Raw genomic sequence first — 21,489 nt, 5'->3', positions numbered from 1 at the left:
TATAATCATCAGTACATAAAAGACACCTGCTAATATGGAGAAAGCGGAAAGAGCTCATTGATTCTGGTTTATTTTTTTATTTATTTATTTCTTGGTCACTGATCTTATTCTGATCTAGATTTCTTGTCAGACAGTTAAGCACAATTTTATGGGATACTGTAGCTAGAACTCAAAACAAATTTGAACCAATTATGCAACGTTACCCTTGATAAGATACAATTCACTGGCTGAAATTACCTCCCAATTTCAGAAAGGACTCCCATACAGGACAATTAGGTGATCTATTCATCAGGCTCGTCCACGGACAGAGCAAAGGTGTGGAGCAGTTCCATGATATGCCTTTAAATCACAAGTTCGTCTGTGCTTATCTGAGAATAGTGTACTCACAGGGTAGGAAATATATTTGGAGATTATGATATCTCAAGAGGGTAAGCTCAATTTTGTCTCCGTGAAAGAGTGATCTTAGTTTACTGTTGGATCTCAGTCACTATATGTCAATTACTATTTCCCATTAGGATTCTTTATGAAATTTTAATGATTCACCAAGAGCAGTATCGTTGGCTTCTACACAGTCATGAATGAATGATGTAAATTTCAGAATGACAAAACTATCTACTTAAAATATCTTGGATGAAAATCTACTAGACTAGCCTCTATTCTCTCTTAACAGGAAAGTTTTAATGAAGAGTTTCAACTAGCAACTTACCTAATTCATTACTTCTTACTCTTATCAAGGAGAGAAAAAAGATTAGGTAAAAGGTAGACATTTCTCATGATATTCAGTTTTTTCCCATGTTCAAGTCAAAACTGAAAATGTCATGAAAAGCAACTTGATGCCTTCTTTCCTTAAATTTCATATAAACCAGACTATACATGGCATTTTTTTCTCCCGATAAAGTAATAGAATTCCGGATGACTGTCTCAATTACAGTTCTTTGGATGCAAGTAATAAAAATGAATTATAAATTATTCAAACAAGAAAAATGGATGCCGGGTGGTCCACAGAGTCAAAACAGAGCTGAAAACCCAGTCCTTGAATTCAAATTATTGGAAGAACAAATACAATTTGCCTTGTGTGGGTTATTTCTTCACTCTGAGTGATAGCAATGGTGCCAGGTACTAGGGTTTCTGCTCTTTCGGGTGGTGAGTCAGGACTTGAACCAGAAAAGGGAAAAGAGATTTTAGACAGACTGAAAAAGCAGATTCCACTGAAGTAATAAGTGACTCATGTGCCAATCTTATTCTCTCCTATGATTATCATCCCACTTATTTCCCACCTTTGCTCTTTATATTTAGCTCTCACAGTGAGAAAAGAAGGCAACTGTTACTAGCAAACCAAAGATATTGTTATATGAGCCATGATTTGTTTTTTATTATTTGGTGATTTAAGAGCAAGGAGAGACCTGTCATGCCCATGAGGGAGTATTTCACAGCTTCCTAAAGGGGTTTGAGTCAAGAGAAGTAAAGTAACACCACAGTCATAATCCTTATAGGATTTCCTCTTAGCATGCTGCAGAGTGGAAAACGTCGTCCATCGAATTAGAAAATCAACCGCAAGTTCCAACTTCTACATCTCATCTTATGTAAGCTTGGGCAAGTCAATTAATCTCTCTAAATTGTAATTTTATTCATCTGATAATGGAAACGACAATCTGACATACCCAATAGTATTATTGTGAGAATAAATAGATAATTTATTTGAAATAACTTTTGCAACACAAAGACTTAAATGAGTATGAGTTATTGTTAAGTCTCAGTCAATATTTTGGATTTTTTTCTCTTTTCTAATTACTCACATCCTAAATTTTAGAATTTGAATTCTTGGAAATATTTCCTAAATCACTCAAATAACATCACCACCACATTCTTAGATAATTTCTACACTAGAAGGTTCAGGAAGGCAGTGATGAGTTCTGATTTGCTTATAGCTGTAGCTCCATGTCCTTCGGAGCCTAGCATTTTGAAGGTGCTAAATAAATATTTCTTGATTGAATGAATGGAGATTTAGTGCTCAAGAAATCCATTCTTATCCTGAAGATTGGAGTACCAAATATATGGATTCAAGAAGTTTCTGTTTTGTGGAAGTATGACAAACATCATAATTTTTATTTCGCTTTATTTTGTTCCTAACGTAATGAAGTGCTATGCAGGGGTCAGTTTTGAAATTAAGAAGTGTCCCATAAAACACACAATTTTTTTGTGTGTTCCTTGGAGTAGTGGCGCCAATTTACTTTTACACACTCTTTGTTTGTATAAAGAAATGACCACAATGGAATGCTCAGTTACACAAAAGTAAAGCAAGTACTTTATTCACTCACTCTTTTCTGGAGAAAAATATGTAAAGACAACACCATGCAGATATTCAAAATGAGGTGCTATGTGTTTTGTCTAGCAGTGTAAGTTGGGTATGTATTTAGTCATTGTCAGTTGGGTCTGCCTTTAGCCAGTGTCCTAGTCAACTTGGGCTGCTATAACACATTCCCAGAGACTGGGTGCTTGAAGTAACAGACATTTACTTCTCACAGTTCTGGAGGCCAGGAACCCCAAGATCAAGGTGCCAGCAGATCCAAAGTCCGGAGATGGCCTGCTTCCTGGTTTGCAGATGACAGTCTTCTCCTTGTATCCCCATGTGGCAGAGAACAGTGAGAGAGAGAGCAAGCTCTCATGTTTCTTCTTAGAAGGGCAGTAATCCCATTCATGAGGGCTCCTCCCTTATGACCTAAATACCTCCCAAAGCCCCCATCTCTGAATTACCATCACAGTGAGGGTTAAATTTCAACAAATGAAATTTGAGGGGACATTAACACTCAGTCCATAGTAGCCGGGCTGTGATACAGCAGAGTTAAAAAGTAAGTTTCCTGGGGCTGGCCCGTGGCCGAGTAGTTAAGTTCGCGCGCTCCGCTGCAGGCGGCCCAGTGTTTCGTCGGTTCGAATCCTGGGCGCGGACATGGCACTGCTCGTCAGACCACGCTGAGGCAGCGTCCCACATGCCACAACGAAGAATACACAACTATGTACCGGGGGGCTTTGGGGAAAAAAAGGAAAAAATAAAATCTTTAAAAAAAAAAAAAAAAGTAAGTTTCCTAAGTAAGGATCTAAACATGAATGCCCATGAAAATGTGTTTTTTTTAACTAAGTGCTATCGCAGGTGATCTGGCAATCCAGAGGACTGATCTTCTCTTTCTGTTGTACTGGAAGGAATGTTGTGAATAGGACTCAGACTGGATTGCTATCTCTGTGCTCAGACTGTCAACATCCCCTCCCCCTGCATGATATTTAAAATGAAAGAATCCACACTTTGGAAATGTATTGGCAGCTATTTTGATTGCCTTTGTTCAACCATGTAGGCCAGAACACGTCTTGTGGGTCATGGTGAACAGTTTTCTTTCAGTCCATCATTTGGAGCAGGAAAGGAGGGAGGCCTTCATTGAACAGGTGATAAAAAACCTCTCTTTCTGGCTCTTTCTTGGGCAGGTAGGGTTGAGTTCTCAACTAGGGTTAAGTTCCACAGCTTTTCTGTCAGTGAAAGGGGCGCTGGCCCCTGCTACAGGCAGCAGACCAGAGAATAAGAAGAAACCAACTGTAGAGAGCTCCCTAGATCTGTGGATACTAGGAGTAATGACTTCTTATTTTTTTTAATGTAATTACCTTTGTTCAATAAAGTTTATATATTTATTTATTTATTATTGATATTTATTTTTCTGTGCCCGAGAGAATAAAGTGAACGGCCATATCTATCACTAAGTCAAATGGTATGTGCAGAACAGCTGCAAATCTAGAGAAGTCCATCACATGACAGCCTGAGAAACCTGGAGCAGACAGCCAGAGAGACAAGCCTGGCTGAAGTAACCAGACACAGCATGCATGATCCAGAACCTGTATCCTTGGGCACCTCCAGAAGTAGTGAGGGAAAGGAAGCGTGTAAGCTTGGATTCCTGCTTTCATAAACAAGATATCAGCTGAGACTACTGTTATTGGATGTTATAACATAGGCTGACCCTGGATGGCTGGATAATATAGAACCATGTGGTCATAATAAGCTCGACATAAAAATTTCCCTCTTTTTCCTCCCTTCTCCCACTCTCCCTCCACTGCATACCCTCCTTTAATCGCCAAGCCCCAAAAGTAACAGAGCATTTGAGGCTCTGTGACTACAGACACTCATTATTTATTTCTACATTCAGGTGTAGAGTTAAAGAAAAATCTTTGGACAAAAAAAATCTGTCAAGATTCTGCAATGGCCTGTATTGAAAATGTTGAACATTGAATTTATATGGGGAAAACTGTCATAGGTGATTTTAAAGTAAAACAAGACCTGTTTTGTTTTCAAATGATTTCTATCACTTTTTCATATTTTTATTTTATTGTGGTAAGAATACAACATGAGACCTACATTCTTAACAAATGTTTAAGTGTATGATAAACTATGGCTGACTATATGTACAACATTATAAAGCAGATCTCTAGAATTTATTCATCTTGCTTAACTGAAACTTTATGCCTACGTATTATTAATTCTTCATTTCTCCTCGCTAGCTCCTGCAAACCACTATTCTACTCATGGATTCTATGAATTTGACTATTTTAGATATTTCATGTAAGTGGAATTATGTAGTATTTGTCTTTCTGTGACTGGCTTATTTCATTTAGCATAATATCCTCAAGGTTCATCCATGTTGTTAAATATTGCAAAATTTCCTTCTTTTTATGGGGGAATAATATTCCATTGCATGTATTTACCACATTTTCTTTAACTATTCATCTGTCAAAGGACATTTAGGTCATTTCAACACCTTGGCTATGCCAGTGAATGTGAGAGTGCTAACATCTCTTCGAGATCCTGATTTCAATTCTTTCGGATAAATATGCAGAAGTGGGATTGTTGGATAATATGGTAGTTATATTTTTATTTTTTCAGGAAACTCCATACTGCTTTGCATAGCAGCTACACCATTTTGCATTTCCACCCATCACTTTTTAAAACAACTTGGCTCTAGTGTACACTCATGCGCTTTTTCCCAATTGTTTCTCCATTTTTAAAAATTTTAATTCCTGCTATTTATATATACAAAATATATATGTAAAATATAAATATATAAATAAATAAATAATATATAAACATAAACCTAAATATTTCTATATATTTTTATTTACATAGGGAATAGCTATTTTGAAAATACTGTTTGATGCATAAGAAAATATTGATTTTTTATTTTATTGTTTGTGAAAAAATTTTGATGCATGAAAAACAAACTCAGTTCTCAGAAATTTTGCCTTTGGTTCAGAAAAATCAGATGCTGTAAGGAAACACATTCAGAAAGATGTTTTCTTCTCACCTTCTTATAATTAGTACAGGCCAAGGATTTTGCAAAGATTGGCAGTCTTCACAGAATGCTGTGAAGGTCTTGTAGAAATCCTGACAATGCAAATTACTGCGCTTGTTGGTACTTTTCAAGTGGTGAAATACCTAACTACATCACATATAAATTTCTTACCTAGGTCTATTTTTCTATCTGTATCTTTGCAGTGCATTAGTATAAACTCTTGTTTGTTATGACTTCAGGAAGACTAATGATATAGTTTGTTATTGAGTATATATGCAATGCAGCAATTCTCAACTTTTTTAAAAACATTAAAGGCAAGATGGAATCATGAATGGAAAGACCTCAGTACAGACATCTATCCATGCTCTAGAACAGAAGGTCAGATTAGGTAGATCATTTTCCTTTTCTGCCTCTCTTTCTGCACCCATTAATTAATTGAAAGAACAGAAGGGTCACTTACTCAAGTGCTATGGGGGCCAAACCTAACAAACATGAGAGAAGAGAGCCAGATGTAACACAATGGCAGTGGAGGTGAGCTGTAGAGAAGTAGTAAGTGCGTGCCCTTTTCAACAAGGTCAGAGGCTACTCAACTGCAGGTGATTGCAGAAAGGCAGGCCCAGTATCATAGATTTTTAAATTTGTCAAAAGAAGGAGCAAATTCTGGTTTTATGTCAAATATCCTAGTTTTAAAATGTTGACAACTCAATTAGTTTTTTGAACACTATAAACCACAACATCATAATCAGTATCCTGCTTTTGGTCTATAAGCTGCCAGTTGGCAACCTACGGGCAAAAGAATCTCCAATTATGGTACTAAAATGCCTCTATGGGAGGTGTACTGAGCATTGAACACCTCTTTTATGATTCAGAATCATGCAAGGGCTTCCAAGAACTTTAAGGATAGCATTATGCTAGAGACTGTGGAAAACCCAGTTAGTTAATCCCAAAAATGGTTGACAAAATACCAGCTAAAATTTTTTACAAGATTCTTAATGATTTAGTTGCACACTTGGTACTAAAAGTCACCTTTATTTTCATGATTTTCTTTTAATATTCTCCTTGCCATTTGTGGCTATAGGCATGCAAGGATCAGTACAGTCTGAATTATAGTAGGTACATATAAGTCGAACACACTACATACTGTTTTGTGCTCTAATTTTGCTTTCAGATTAGAAATTCCTGAAAAAATGCATTATTACCCAAAGCAATCTCTAGAATTAAAACCTAGTGACAAGTGTTGCACCCAAAGCACCTGCTAATAATGGCAGCTTCTACCAGAGACTTTGCCTACAGTCTCTTTGTCAGAAAAAACCCAGCTTTTTGATCTAATTATCATCATTGCCATTGATTATGGTGTTTTTCAAAGAATTAGACTAAAACATAGTGTTGCTTATATGACGAGATCAAATAATGACAAAGGCATGCACACAAAGAGTGTTTGATCTCAATGACAGACTAAACCTTCCAAATTGTTAGTCATTAAGGCGTCATACTGGGAAAGGTTTTATGTGGCACAGATACAAAGCTTCAGCATGGAATTTGGATAAAAAAATAGTTTTCTTGCTTTCCTTTTTTTGAATAACTAATTTACTTCAGAAAGCTGTCACTAAAATCTACTCCTGTACCTGGATACCTTTTGAGTTTCTAGAAAAAATTATTAGCCCTGGGAAGTGGGACTATGGGTGATCTTTTATGTCAGACATGGTATCCACACCAAAAAGAAGCTGTTTCATCTGAGGAAATTCAAAACCAGTGCAACACATACCCAAAACACTTCTTAGCCAGTCTTTTCTTCAGACACCACTTTCCACTCTGGAAGCATTTTTATCCTTTGTGTTAGCATTTTCACAAGGATGTGTGTTAATGTGCAGGCTCTGCTCAGTTTCCCCCTTTTCAGTACTTAACTGAAATATCAACTTGAAAATGGTGTGATTTGGTTTTCCTTTTGTTAATAGATTACTTTTCCTTTTTATTTTTCTGCTTCTCTCTTTCTGAAAATAAATTTTATATGGATCTTTTATATGCTAGATAAGAGTATCCATAGCTCTTAATTTTGCTTTCAAATTGTCCAAATTTTTGTCCTTGTCTACATTTTCCTCTATATCTTTCAAACTTTTCCACAACCACTCTACTAACTTGCCTAACATACTTCTTCCTCGAAACTTCCCCTTCAAACCAAACACACATACACGGACACTCACACACACAGAAAGACAGAGGGGAGGGGCCAGCCTGGTGGCGCAGCGGTTAAGTGCTCACATTCCAATTTGGCGGACTGGGGTTCGGCGGTTAGGATCCCGGGTGTGGACATAGCATCGCTTGGCAAAAGCCATGCTGTGGTAGGTGTCCCACATATAAAGTAGAGGAAGATGGGCACGGATGTGAGCTCAGGGCCAGTCTTCCTCAGCAAAAAGAGGAGGATTGGCAGCAGATGTTAGCTCAGGGCTAATCTTCCTCAAAAAAAAAAACACAAAAAAAAATAAAAAACGAAAGAGAGAGGGGAGGGAGAGGGATTCTTTTTTCTTTTTTTAAGATTGGCACCTGAGCCAACAACTGTTGCCCTTTTTTTTTTTTTTTTTTTTCTGTTTTATCTCCCTGAATACCCCTGGTCCTTCTAGTTGTGGCACGTGGGACGCCACCTCAACGTGGTCTGACGAGCGGTGCCATGTCTGACCCAGCAAAACCCTGGGCCGCGGCAGCGGAGTGCATGAACTTAACCACTCAGCCACAGGGCCAGCCCCTCTTCTACTCTTTTTAAAGTTTCAGCAGTAATAGCTTATATTTTGTCCTTGTTTTCAGAATGCTTCTTTATCTTAGCAGCTTCTTCTTGTTTTTAAGAATATGCCATCGTCTCTAGCCTTTGTGAGAATGCTAATTAGAAATTTTAAAATTATTTTTATATTTTCATATAGCAAAATTCTCTTTGTAGTTTACAGCTCCATGTATTCTGAAATGTGATAGAGCCTTATGATCATGAATATTACAATCATGATACAGCACAGTTCCATCACGCCTCCAAAAACTACCTTTTGCTTCTTTCCCATACCTCCAATGCCTGGCAACCACACATATGTTCTCCATCCCTGTAGTTTTGCCTCTTCAGAATATAATATAAATGGAATCATATGGTATATCGCTGTTTGAGTCTGGCATTTTCACTAAGCAAAATACATCTGAGCTTCATCTATGTTACTGCATATATCAATAGTTCCTCTAATTATAATGTTTACTAAAAAGTTTTCTTCTTTTACAAAAGTATGTTTGACCTGCCTGAGATCAATTGTTCTGTTTATTATTTTTTGCTCTTTGTTATGTGATGATAGTTTACATAAATTTCTGACAGTCCTTAATAGCTCTTTTATTATTATAAATGAAGAGCCATGTCATTAATAAAAGTCACTGGCACAAGCTTTTCTGCCTGGGGTGGGTCCTTTTTCACATTCGCCTTTCCCCAGAAGAGAGGGAGTGACAGGCCTGTGTGGAGCACTAGGGAATGCTGACTGCCAAGCTTTTCTGGGGGTGGAATGGGGGGTTGCACATATTGAGTGTAGAGAGGGAGGCGATCCTCACACCCATTCAAATACCAAAGTAGGGACTTTTCAGTGGGAGCAACACTCACACTAATTCCTTGGTCTTCCCTGGCAGATTATTCAATTTCTTTATATAGCAGGGGTTTTGTTTGGTTTCCTTTTAACTAGGAGCAAAGGCCACTGCTGCTTTCCTCTCTCTCTCTGTTGATGTGCGTGTGTCTTGGAAGAGGAAGTCCAGAGGAAGATGTATGTTCAGTGAGCTATTTCAGCGGTTGTGGAGAAAGTCCACCCGTTTCAAGTTTGATGTCTCTCGTCAGCTCTGCTGGAAAAGAACATCTCCCAGTTTAGCAGCAACATTTTCCTCTAGTTTATTCAGCAATAGGAACCAATTGGTTTTTGTTCCCAAAATTCATCATAATTTCTGAAACACTCTTGATCCCACTTCTGTCCTCTGTCTTTTGGTTCAGAGTAAAGGGGGCAAACATTACTGGGAAGAAAAATTCTAGATTCTTTACATGCATTTTGCTACATCTTTTTTTTCTCAAACACCTTCTTCAAAATAATTGACATCATATAAGGAAACTGAGCCTTAGGAAACATTTCAAAAATCACTCAGCTCACAAGTAGCAGAGCCACCACTCCAACATACTTCCTCTGGCTTCCAGGGCCAGACTTAATGAAAGGCTGAACTGCGTCCTGCTTAGGAAGGCAGACTTGGAAGTAAGACTCTGACTCAGATTAATTCACACAGCAAAACAACGGCAATTTAGCTGGGCTTTGTGATAATTATGTGCTTCTGTTTCTCATCCCACTTTTTCTTTTCCTTTCTTAACAAGGGTGATGCTTTTTAACAGCTTAATTGAAGTATCATTTACATACCATAAAATTCAACCACTGTAAGTGTACAATTCAATGATTTATAGTAAGTTTATAGTGTTGGACAACTATCTTGAGAATCCAATTTTAGAAAATATCCATCACTCCAAAGAATTCCCTCGTGTCTATTTGTAGTTAATATCCACACCTACCTCAATCCCTGGCAAACAAGGATCTGCTTTTCATCTCTAAAAATTTGCTTTTTCTGGATTTTTCTTTTTTAAAATTAAATTACATGGAGTATTTTGTGTGGATTCTTTGATTATCATAACATTTTTAAGGTTTGTACTTTTTTGTAGTATATATAAGTGATTCATTCCCTCTTATTATCAAAAGAGTGATCCATCATAGAGGGTTCCATTTTGTTTATCCATTCACCAGTTGATGGATATTTCTTTGGATTGTTGCCCCTTTTGGGCTATCATGAATAATGCCATCCTGAACATTCACATATGTGTTTTCCTGTGGAGAGAGATGTTCAATTTTGGGAGACTCCTTGGAATGAAATTCCTGGGTCAAACGGAAATGCATGTATAACGTTTAAGAAACTGTCAAACTGCTTTCAAAGCGGCTGAAACATTTTATATTCTTACTAGCAATGTATGAGGATTCATTTGCCCACATCCTTGCCTACATGTGGTAGTAGCTCTCTTATTTTTCTTCTCCCCTCTGCTTTACTGAGGTATAACTGGCAAATAAAAATTGTGTATATTTAAAGTATACGATGTGATAATTTGATATAGGTATACATAATCTTTTTTTTTTTTTAAGATTGGCCCTGAGCTAACATCTGTCGACAATCTTTTTTTTTCTTCTCCCCAAAGCCCCCCAATACGTAGTTGTATATTCTAGTTGTAGGTCCCTCTAGTTCTGCTGTGTGGGAGACCACCTCAGCATGGCTTGATGAGCAGTGCTAGGTCCGCCCCCATGATCCAACCAGGCAAAACCCTGGGCCGGCTAAGCAGAGCCCACAGACTTAACTGAGCCACGGGGGCGGCCCCTATAATCTGTCTTTTTGATTATAGCTAATCCAGTGGATGTAAAGTGGAAAATTAATATAGATTTAATTTGTATGTCCTTAAAAAGTACTGATGCCAAGTACCTTTTCATGTGCTTATTAGTTCTTTGTCTATTTTCTTTGGTGAAATATCTGACAAATCTTTTCTTGATTTTTTTAAATTATAAAGACTTTATGTTTTTAGATAGTTTTAAGTTCACAGAAAAATTGAGAGAAATGTCCACAGATTTCCCATATACCCCCTGCTCCCACACATGCACAGCCTTCCCCGTTATCAACATCCCGGACCAGAGTGGTATATTTGCAGCAATTGATGAACCAACACTGACACATCATGTTTGGCTTTTCTTATTAGTGAGTAGATAGTGTTCTTTGTATATTCTGGATACATGTCCATCAACAGATATATAATTTTCAATTTTTCTCCCATTCTGTGGTTTGTCTTAATGGGGTCCTTTGAAGTGCAAAAGATTTTAACTATAATGAAGTCTAATGTAACTCCTTTTTTGTTAACCATGTTCATGGTGTCATATCTAAGATTCTTTGCCTAAACCAGCATCACAAAGATTTTTCTCTTCTTCAAAAACTTTTATAGTTTTATGTTTAACGCTAAGATCTATGATATATTTTGAATTAATTTTTAATAAGATGTGAGGTTTGTGTTGTTTCGTATTTTGCACATGGACGTTCAATTATTTCAGCACCATTGTGGAAATCTATTCTTTCCCCATTGCTTTTGTACCCTTGTCAAAAATCAGTTGACTATATTTGTGTGAGTCTATTTCTGGGCTCTCTATTCTGCTACATTGGTCTATATGTTTACCTTTTTGCCAATACATAATACCTTGACTGGTAAAATCAGTCATGAAATTAGGAAGTGTGTATACACCAACTTTGTTCTTTGTCAAAATTGTTTTGGCTCTTCTAGTTACTTTTGTCTTTTCATTTGAATTTTAGTATCACCTAGCCAGTATCTAAAAAAATGTTTGCTGAGATTTTGATAAGAATTGTGTTAAATCTATATAGCAATTTGGGAAGAATTGCAATCTTGATAATACTGAGTCTTCAAATCCATTAACATGAATGACTCTACATTTATTTAGATCTGTATTAGTTTATCTCAGCAATGTTTTGTAGGTTTTAATGTACAAATCTTGCACTTCTTTAATTTTTTTCCAAAAATTTTATTATTTTTATGCTATTTTGGTTACTCTAGAGATTACTTTATTTACATAATCTACATCAGATTAATATTAATTTACCTTCCTGATGGTAAAATATAGAATTTCACTCCAATATGGATCTGTTCGTTCACTCCTCCCTTGTACTAATACTGTATGTATGTGTGTGTGTATATAAAATAAACCAAAATGTATAGTATTATAATTATAGCTTTATACAATCTTACATCAGTACAGGAAAAGAAATGATATTTTAGTATGTACCATTTTTTAACCCTATCTCATGTTATTATAATTATTGGTTTTTTTTTTCTCACTAGACAGTGAACTCCTTGGAAATAGTATCTATCTACAAAATCTGTGTATCAATATACTTTTATGAAATAACCTTTCTTTATCTGGATATTGCAAGTGATGTAGAATTACCCAAGCAACAATAACTATGTAAAGTTTTTAGCTATGTAAAATTTAATACTTTAGTATTCATCAATACCAACAATGATAAAAAGGAGTGGCAAGAGTAATACACATTTAAACGCTTCCGGAACGAGTACGTTCCCACTAACGTTCTTCGGTTTGTTTTTGCCTCACTCTATTGATTGTTCCACCCTGGTGAGGGTTTTACAGAGAACAGTTATTAGCTGAACAGTCTTGGGTCAAAGCCTAGAGAGTAATTTTTCAGTTGTGCTCCTTTTATTATTTTCTCTTAGTTCCACATACACAAAAAAGTTGGAAAAAAAATGTGCAATCCTGCATGAAATGTTAGAAAATTGTAAATGATGTATGAGATTTAAAAAAAAGTACCCTCGTCTAAAAACCAACACGCAGAGAATGCAAATGTTCTTGAACTGCTCTTTGTAAGACAAAGCCCTGACAACTATCTCCTCTAAATAATAGACAACTTTAACTTTTTAAAAAGGAAAGGCTAAAAAAAAGAGAGGAAGAAACTTTCTAGTTTCTTTAGAGGTTGGCTTTTGCTATCTTCTTAGACAAGAACTCTATACCTCTCTCAATGGAAACGTTATACGTCAGGTATGCTAGTCAATACTTCGAGCTAAATATTGGATGGAAGGATCATGCAATTTCTGCTGCTTTTAATATACACAAATGCCAGGAAGTGAATTCTTTTACTAAAATTTTTAGTTTAGTGTCAGACTGAGATAACACTACACCTGCCCTACATATGACAGCAACTTTTATAAACCTTTCCTCTTTGTTTTGCGTACATGCAAACACACACACTCATACTCAGTGAATCTTCACCTTGATTGCCATAAATGCTCTGCCTCTTTATGTATTTATAAGCATATGCATATATAAAACATATATATACATATTTTTTGTGTATATATAAACACATGAAACATAAACCATATAAAAAATATAAACACACGAAACATAAGGCATATAAAACATATTTATATATAAAATCAAGCGCTAAATCAGTTTGAAATAAATTCAATGTGTAAGGGACAGAAAAAATATACACATTATATTTTAATTTCTAGGACAGGAATAATATTGACAAAATGGTTTCTTATTTGATATCAGGGCTCTCAATGTTTTTTTTTTTTTTTATGAGATTTACTGTAAGAAAGAAATTACATTCTGGACACATTCCCATGGTATGACCAGATTTTTTAAGCATTGTGGTATTGATGCTAGAGCCAAATAAGATAATAAGAGGCAGGTAATATGCATTTCCCAGCTAACTGTCTAGACACTTTTCCAGTAATTAAGGGCTCTTCTATGTGTCATATCACATGGTTTATCAGGCAATGAGCTGCTGGCCCAGGATTGGAGCAAATGCCAGCCTGGTCCACTGCAGGAAATAAGAATCTCAGAGCTGTTCCAGTTCAACCTCTTTTAAGCTCCAATTTCCTCCCCAAGTCTTGCCTTTAACGAACCTCTGACAGGTCTCAGAATTTGCTGACAAGGATTCGTAAGTGGAGGATTCTCCTGCTCTCTTGTCCAGCAGGTTGGAGGGAGGAGTTCCTAAGAATTCAATGAGTTCAGGTAAATGGCTCTTGCTCTAACAACTTGGAACTCAAAATGCATTTTCCTACAGACACATACTGGAAGACGCTTCACAATATAGGATTAACAAAACTATAATTGAAAGGTAGTGTTCATTAAACAGTAGTTTCCTGTACTTAAATGTCGAACTATCAATTACAATCTTTTTTCTAAGGGAAAATAGAAGCTGAAGTACAATCAAGTAACTTGAAAATGGACTTTCATAATGCAACCAAGTTTTTAAAAAAGAGATAGCCTCTAATGAAAGTCCCGTAGAAAAATAATTGTTACTTTATGTTAACTTCATATATTTCAAAATTCTATTCAAAATTTTTAAAAGGATTTGAACCATGTTTCTAAGAGAAGGTGGAAAATTTTGCAGACAAATGAGACGAAGAAGCAAATAGAATAAAAATCTTAGAATTTTAAGTTAAAAGCACGTGATCTCTGGAGTCAGACAGTAGTAATTACAAATTTGTGCTCTTATATCTATTAGCTAGGTGATTTTAGGTATTTTGCTTCATTTTTCTGTTGCTTCATCTTAAATGAAGATAATAATACTGATATCAAAAGGAAGTCATAGGATTGAATGAGATAATGGAAAATTTCACCTAAATACCTGGAATAGAGTTATCATTTAAAATTTTAATTCCCTACTTCTCACTTTCCCCATGGGTTCTTTGAGAATATCTTTTAGCTCCTGTTATTTTGGGGGTTAGTCAATTTTATCATGTAGTGACTTTTTATTTAGAGATGATTATTGCTGAGTTACGCTATTCATTAAGCATCCTACTAGAAGGAAGACTGACATCTATTTTGCCCTCCTAAGCCAGTTGGCTCACCTACAGAAAGTTGACAATAAAACCGTCATAGACTTTGACTGATGGCCCAATACACAGATTATTGGTCATCACAAATTCATCCATCCGATATTTTGAGTGACTTACTAATTATTTGCAGCTCATGAAGGTATTGTTAGCGAACAGGCAGTAGTTCAATTTGTTACCACCATGAATACACGAGCAGGTCATTTATCGCAAGCCCTTGAATCTCTGCAATACCAATATCTATACGTGGCAGATTCTCATTATTCAGGTAATTGCGTTCTATAAAGTCACCATGAACACCGAATTGGTGAATACCGAACCGTTGCTCCTAAGGGAAATATGAGCTTAGGTTCCTCTAATCCTCTGGTCACAACATTTACATCAATCAATATATAATCTTGTTTTATATGTGTTTGTGTTTAAAGACATTTTATTTAATACATGTTGGTGATTCATAAACATTGAACTCATGGCCAACAGCACTGTAACTCACGCCTGAGCGAAGCTTATCTAACACACGTATTTTCTCTGTAAGGCACATCACAGCCTTCTTGTGCTTAGGAACCCTAGACAGCACTTCAGCACTATTTTGGGGGCCATTTTATACAGTGAAGTCACCAACAAAAGGCACAAAATGTGACACTAAAAAGACTACAAAAAGGACACTTGTTTACAGTATTAGAGATGTGACAAGAAGGCAGAGTGTCGGCTTGTTCCACCTCACTGGTAACATGTATGTCTGGCAACTCAAATTTTTTGCCCCATTTTGCATGTCCTTAAATGAATGCCAAAGTACCGTGAGTACTGATTTTGGATTTAAAAGGAAATGTTAGCAAGTAGGTGAACTTACAAACATAGAATCAAAAAATGAGGATTGGCTATAATTTTAGATGGTATCATTCTTGAAAATCTGCCTCTGAATTTATTTTATCTTCTCTCATGTTCTTTTTAATTAAATATAATATTTTAAATTTTAAATTGCTAATTTATACTAATCAAAATTTTCAATATATATGAGATAATTCAGGGTCAACCATGCTATGAAAGTTTGTGTTTGGATCCTCAGAAATTCTTTAAACGGATATAAATATTATTATAATGACAATTTATTTCAGTTCCAGGTAAAAGCAAGCCACCAGCCTTTCAGGGATCTGCAAGGAGTCCCAGAAAAAGATTTGAGAAGAATGGTGTATATTCGGAAGATCTTATTCCAAAATATTGGAAAGATGACTATAATATAAGTAAAATTGCTGAGGAGCAGTACTGACAAGAGTAAAGAGCTTGAGTATGAAGTGGTTCCAATCCACCTACCATGTGATTCTCGCCAACAGTGCTTAGTAGCCCAGGTGTAAGACAAGAAGTGTTGAATAGCTATATTGATCCAAGGAGAAGTTACAGTAAGTGCAGTAGAGAACAGAGTACAAAACAATTGGATATGTGACAATAGAATAGTTGAGTTGCAACATGGCATCTGTACTAGTTAGGAAGCCGATAGGGACAAAAGTGAGTTGGGTTGGAGAAATCTAAGGCTTTGGTGAAATCAAACAGATTTACTTAGAATATGAACTGAAAGAGATAAAGATAAGGAAGTTGTCATCGGATATTCTATGTTAAAGCTTAAATTTATAGGGGTATAATAATTTGGTCTGCTGAAAAAGCCCAGAGATTCCCAAAAGATATGAGGATGAAGGGGTTAAATTGATTGGTTCCCGGTAAAGAAATTTTCAGTGTGGAGGATTGGATTACTCATATTTATTCCGATGATTGAAGTTCCTGGAGTAGAGAATAAAGTGAGTTAGATGCCAGCCTCCATTATGAATAACGGATGGCAACCCTGTAGATAAAATTACAAGTAGCAACAGAAGATGGAAGATACTGTAGTCTGAAGTCATGAACCTCAGGAGGGAAGTACTTATATGTGAGGGAAGTAGAATAACCATCTGAAATTGGAAATAGGGAACTGGGAGGATGCCAATGTCATCTCAGACTCCCGCGTTCTCAGTAGTGTAGGAGGATGAGAGAATACCATGTTCCCTTTAGGAGAGCTGCAGGGGAGATTAGTATGCTGAGGCTGAGAGCCAAAGTTAAATTATGTCAACTATGTTCAGAGGAAATCCTGTGCAGAGGCTTAGGATTTAAAGTGTAGATTTACAATGAAACATGGTTTCTAAAGAACAGGGTTAAAAAAAAATTGGGAAGGTAGTGTGGGAGTGGCAATACAAGGCGAAGCAGAGGGTGCAGAGGAAAAGGCTGGGCAAAAAGAGACAGAAGATATGTTGGGTTTGTATATTTCATTGTGTTTAAGGATAACCCGAGTCAAAGTGCTTGATGGCTTTAACAGGTAACATGATTCTCAGCAGAAGCAGGGGAAAACTCAGGTAGTATTACAGATCTGAGCAGTTAAGCAGTCTGCAATCCTGGTTCACCAGTCTGATAGCTCTAATCTTCCCCATACATGTGGCTGGAGTGGGACCAATTTGTGTGCATGTATGTTCAAAAAGAAGAAAATCTATGCATGTATGTTCAATGAACTGGGAGGAAACTGCTGATCCAAGTGGGGTCAGTGACCTCTTCCCCGGAGATTTTTGGGATGGTGATAAAGACTGCCAGAGTCTAGCTGGTGGAGAAAGCTGTGAGGTGCCATATTCAGGAGCTGGTAGTAGCCATTTCTCTTGTGGTGTAGACCAGAGGAGGGGGGATTTTACTGTATTTTAAAGGAGAATCACAGTTTTGTCTCTGGAGAGAATGATTCCTCTAAGATTAAGAGAATAAATATCAAAAACCTTAAGAACTTGTAGTTATGTGTTTATTTCATGTTTTAATTTTAAGTAATCAATTTCTTTCTCTACTAGAAAAGGAAATCAACAAGTTTACTACTGCTTTTGTTGTGTTCGTATGTGCATGTGTATATACTATGTGTGTATACATACTACCTGTGTGTGTGCATGCATGCGTGCATCTATATATATAAGCATACTTATACCGTCTGTATACACCTCATGTATATTCGCTCATGCTGTTGTTTTATCTATAAACTGTTACTTTTGATTCATGGTTTTGTTATGCTTTCTTCCATTTCTTGACACATTTTCTTCTAGACTGTCTTCATCTTCAGTCTTTTTAAATGGTATGTTTCTCTTTTCTTCCTCTTCTGTTCTATTTTCTTCTTAATTCTACCTTTTATAAATAGGAGATAACCTTAACATTTATTTGGGATAGTAAAATTCACTTGATTTCTCCTTGACTTTTTCCACCTTAGGAGAAAAAAAAAAAAATCTTTCTTTATAATCTGTAGCTTGAAATCTGTTCTAGCTTCTTATTTTTCTGTAATCTGAGGGCATGGGGAGAGGTGGCATAGAGAATGGTAAGTTAAGGCTATGTATAGACCCTTTGTTTTGAGAATATGGACTCACATCTTTTTGGGGATGTGTGAAATGTTCTAAAAGAGTGTCAACAAAACACAGACAGAAGTGTATCCTATTTCTAAGGAGAATACCCCTGAACCTGGACCATTTCCAGCACGGAGCCCTGGAAATCGTAAGCTCCAGTACTTTGTCCCGGATCTCCTTCTGAAGTACTAGGGTACCAAGATACTGACATCCTTAGCGATTGGTAGAATGTTCTATTTTTAAGTGATTTTCCATGTATTTCTCTTGTTCATTTCTCTTCTGACTGATTGCATGTACTTTGGGGAGGCGAGTATATTAGTGAAGATTGTGAGGAATTTTTCTACTTACCTCCTTTCCCCAGAACAGCATTTGGAATTTGGGACAGAGAGTTGGGATCCAATCTGACCAGTAAGAATTTTCTTTTTATATGCTTACCCATCATTTTAGGGAAAATAACCATACTTCAACGATAAAACTTTGGCTAAATTCCACCCTTCCATGTTCAGATCTCTCTGATTTCGGTGACAGGTCTTGTGTGATCTGACTTTATTCTGCCACCATTACTCAAGACTCTCAATACTCATTTTAAATAGAGAAAAATATTGAGGCCAAAAACATTACCTAGTTCACCCAAGTTTACTCATCAAATAAGAGTGTTTTTAATTTACAGAAATTGTTGAACTTTTTAGTGAAACTTTTAAGTGACTACATTTAAGAAAAATATAACCAGGGTCATTTTGAAAAAAATATAAATTTACTCTTAAATATCATTTGCGAACTTCTTGACTATTATTTTTCTATGCATCTGATTTTTTTAAAAAAAGAAATTGAATGGAATATGAATCTAGATATTAAAGGTCAAAATATTAAATTTATGTTAAGCGTAAAAACTCTAAACCTAATTCCTATTTTTATACCATCACTAAGCCAAATACACCAGGGAATTATAATCTTTTTCTGGATTGACCAACAATACTAAATAAATACTAGTACTTTGCTAGTAATTTCTTAAGCTAGAGCAATGTAACCAAAAAAAGAAATTTAAAGCAAATAAGGCTACAACTCCTAGAGTTACCAATTCTCTAACTAAATGTCTGAAGGATGTTTTTGCAGAAATACCAAATTGTGATTCTTTTCTCAAATACTGAATCAAGGCTTGCTAAATCTAATCACAAGACCAGAGTCTTCAGTGCTCTGTCAAAGGGTTTACCTTCATCCACGATACAGAAAAGAGCCATAGACCCTTAGGACAGGTGTCTGGATAAATTGTCAGTAGTTGATTTGAGAAATAAAAATCAAACTGTCTCTGGTAGATGTCAGCGGTTTTCCTTTCATTTGTACCAATATGGAAACATTCGAAAGGTCAGCTTCAGTGGAAAACCCCCTCAATCCTTAGGAGACAGTCAGGTTTATGGTCTTAAGTGTCTCTCTCTTTTCTTTTCTATCTTTTCTCTTTCTCTAACTTAGTTTCTGTTTGTTTGTTTGTTTTAAATTTTGTTGAGACCAGTGCTACTATGCTCCTCATTTAGCTCCCAAATGAGTCTTTTGTTCTTAACCAGTAGGTTGGCTAGTTCCCAATTCCTCTTTTTTTGCAAAAAGAATATCTTTTTTCTTTCACTGCTGTGGTTCAGCTGCTCTGCTATCTGCCTGCCTTTAGAGATGACTGACTCCATGATTATTTTATGTGTACTGAATTCAGCAAATATTGTAAGGACAACTGTTTCCTGTATTGAGTTCCTCTATGCCACTACCAGGAAGCTGCTGCATCATCCACAGCTAAAATATCCATCCACAGCTCATGGTATCTGTTTACTGAGTTGTATTCTTTTGTGGGGGAAAAATCCAATTTTGATCACAATGCTTTCCTATATTTCTTACATAACTGTTACTTTATTAAATAAAACTCTAACAATTTTTTCCAAACCATTTCCATGTCATATTTCGCATCTAACACTAAGTCATATTCCATATCTAACACTATCCAACAGAGCATAAACATACAGGTGAATACAAACGGGAGAAATGTAAGATGTAAGAACAGAGTGAATATACTAAGAAAGTGCTGGAACAGCATCCAGATAATTAATAAAGTGGTTACTCAGTGAAGTAATCACAGCTGAGACCAGGGCTGATGCAGTGTACACACGGTCAGTCCAGGCTCACTGATGCATAGACCCAGCTATTGCCGATGAGTCACAGTGTTCAATACGAACAATAGCAGCATGTCTACTGTCACGGTTCCCGATCGCATGCAGGAGAGCACGCTGGCAGTCCTTAGGCGGTCAGAGTGGAGGACGACTCACCCATCAAAACTCAACTGAAACTTAACTTCCTCGGTAAGGCCTTCTCCAGCTCTCAGGCAAAGATAGGTCATCCTGCCTCAGGTTCCACAGAAGCTGAAGTATATTGCTAATATGACACCTATAATATACTATTTTTTTAAATTTTTAAATTTTATTTCTTTACTTATTTATTTTTATTGTGGTAATATGGGTTTACATTATATAAATTTCAATTGTACATCGTTATATATTTCGATTTCTGTGTACATTACATCATGCTCACCACCCACAGATGAGTTACCATCCATCCCCACACACATGTGCCTAATCACCCCTTTCACCCTCCTCCCTCTGCCCTTCCCCTCTGGTAACCACCACTCCAATCTCTGTCTCTATGTGTTTGTTTGTCATTGTTTTTATCGTCTACTTATAAGTGAGATCATACAGTATTTGACTTTCTCCCTCTGACCTATTTCACTTAGTATAATACCCTCAATGTCCATGCATGTCATCACAAATAGCCAGATTATATCATTTCTTATGGCTGAGTAGTATTCCATTGTGTATATATACCACATCTTCTTTATCCATTCGTCCCTTGATGGGCACCTAGGTTGTTTCCAAGTCTTGGCTATTGTATATAATGCTGCAGTGAACATAGGGGTGCATGTATCTTTATGCATTTGTGTTTTCATGTTCTTTGTAAAAATAACCATCAGTGGAATAGCTGAAACATATGGTAGATCTGTTCTTAATTTTTTGAGGAATCTCCATACTGCTTTCCACAGTGGCTACACCAGTTTACACTCCCACTAGCAGTGTACCAGGGTTCCCTTCTTTACACATCCGCTCCAACACTTATTGTTTCCTGTCCTGTAAATTATAGCCACTCTGATGGGAGTGAGCTGATATCTCATTGTAGCTTTGATTTGCATTTCCCTAATAGTTAATGACATTGATGTTGAACATCCTTTCATGTGTCTGGTGGCCACTTGCATATCTTCTTTGGAGAAATCTCTGTTCAGATCTTTTGCCCATTTTTTAAT

The sequence above is a fragment of the Equus caballus genome, chromosome 17, assembly GCF_041296265.1.
Source record: "Equus caballus isolate H_3958 breed thoroughbred chromosome 17, TB-T2T, whole genome shotgun sequence".
NCBI classification, from domain to species: Eukaryota; Metazoa; Chordata; class Mammalia; order Perissodactyla; family Equidae; genus Equus; species Equus caballus.
The sequence above is the reverse complement of the archived record's forward strand: the minus strand, read 5'-3'. Positions refer to the sequence as shown.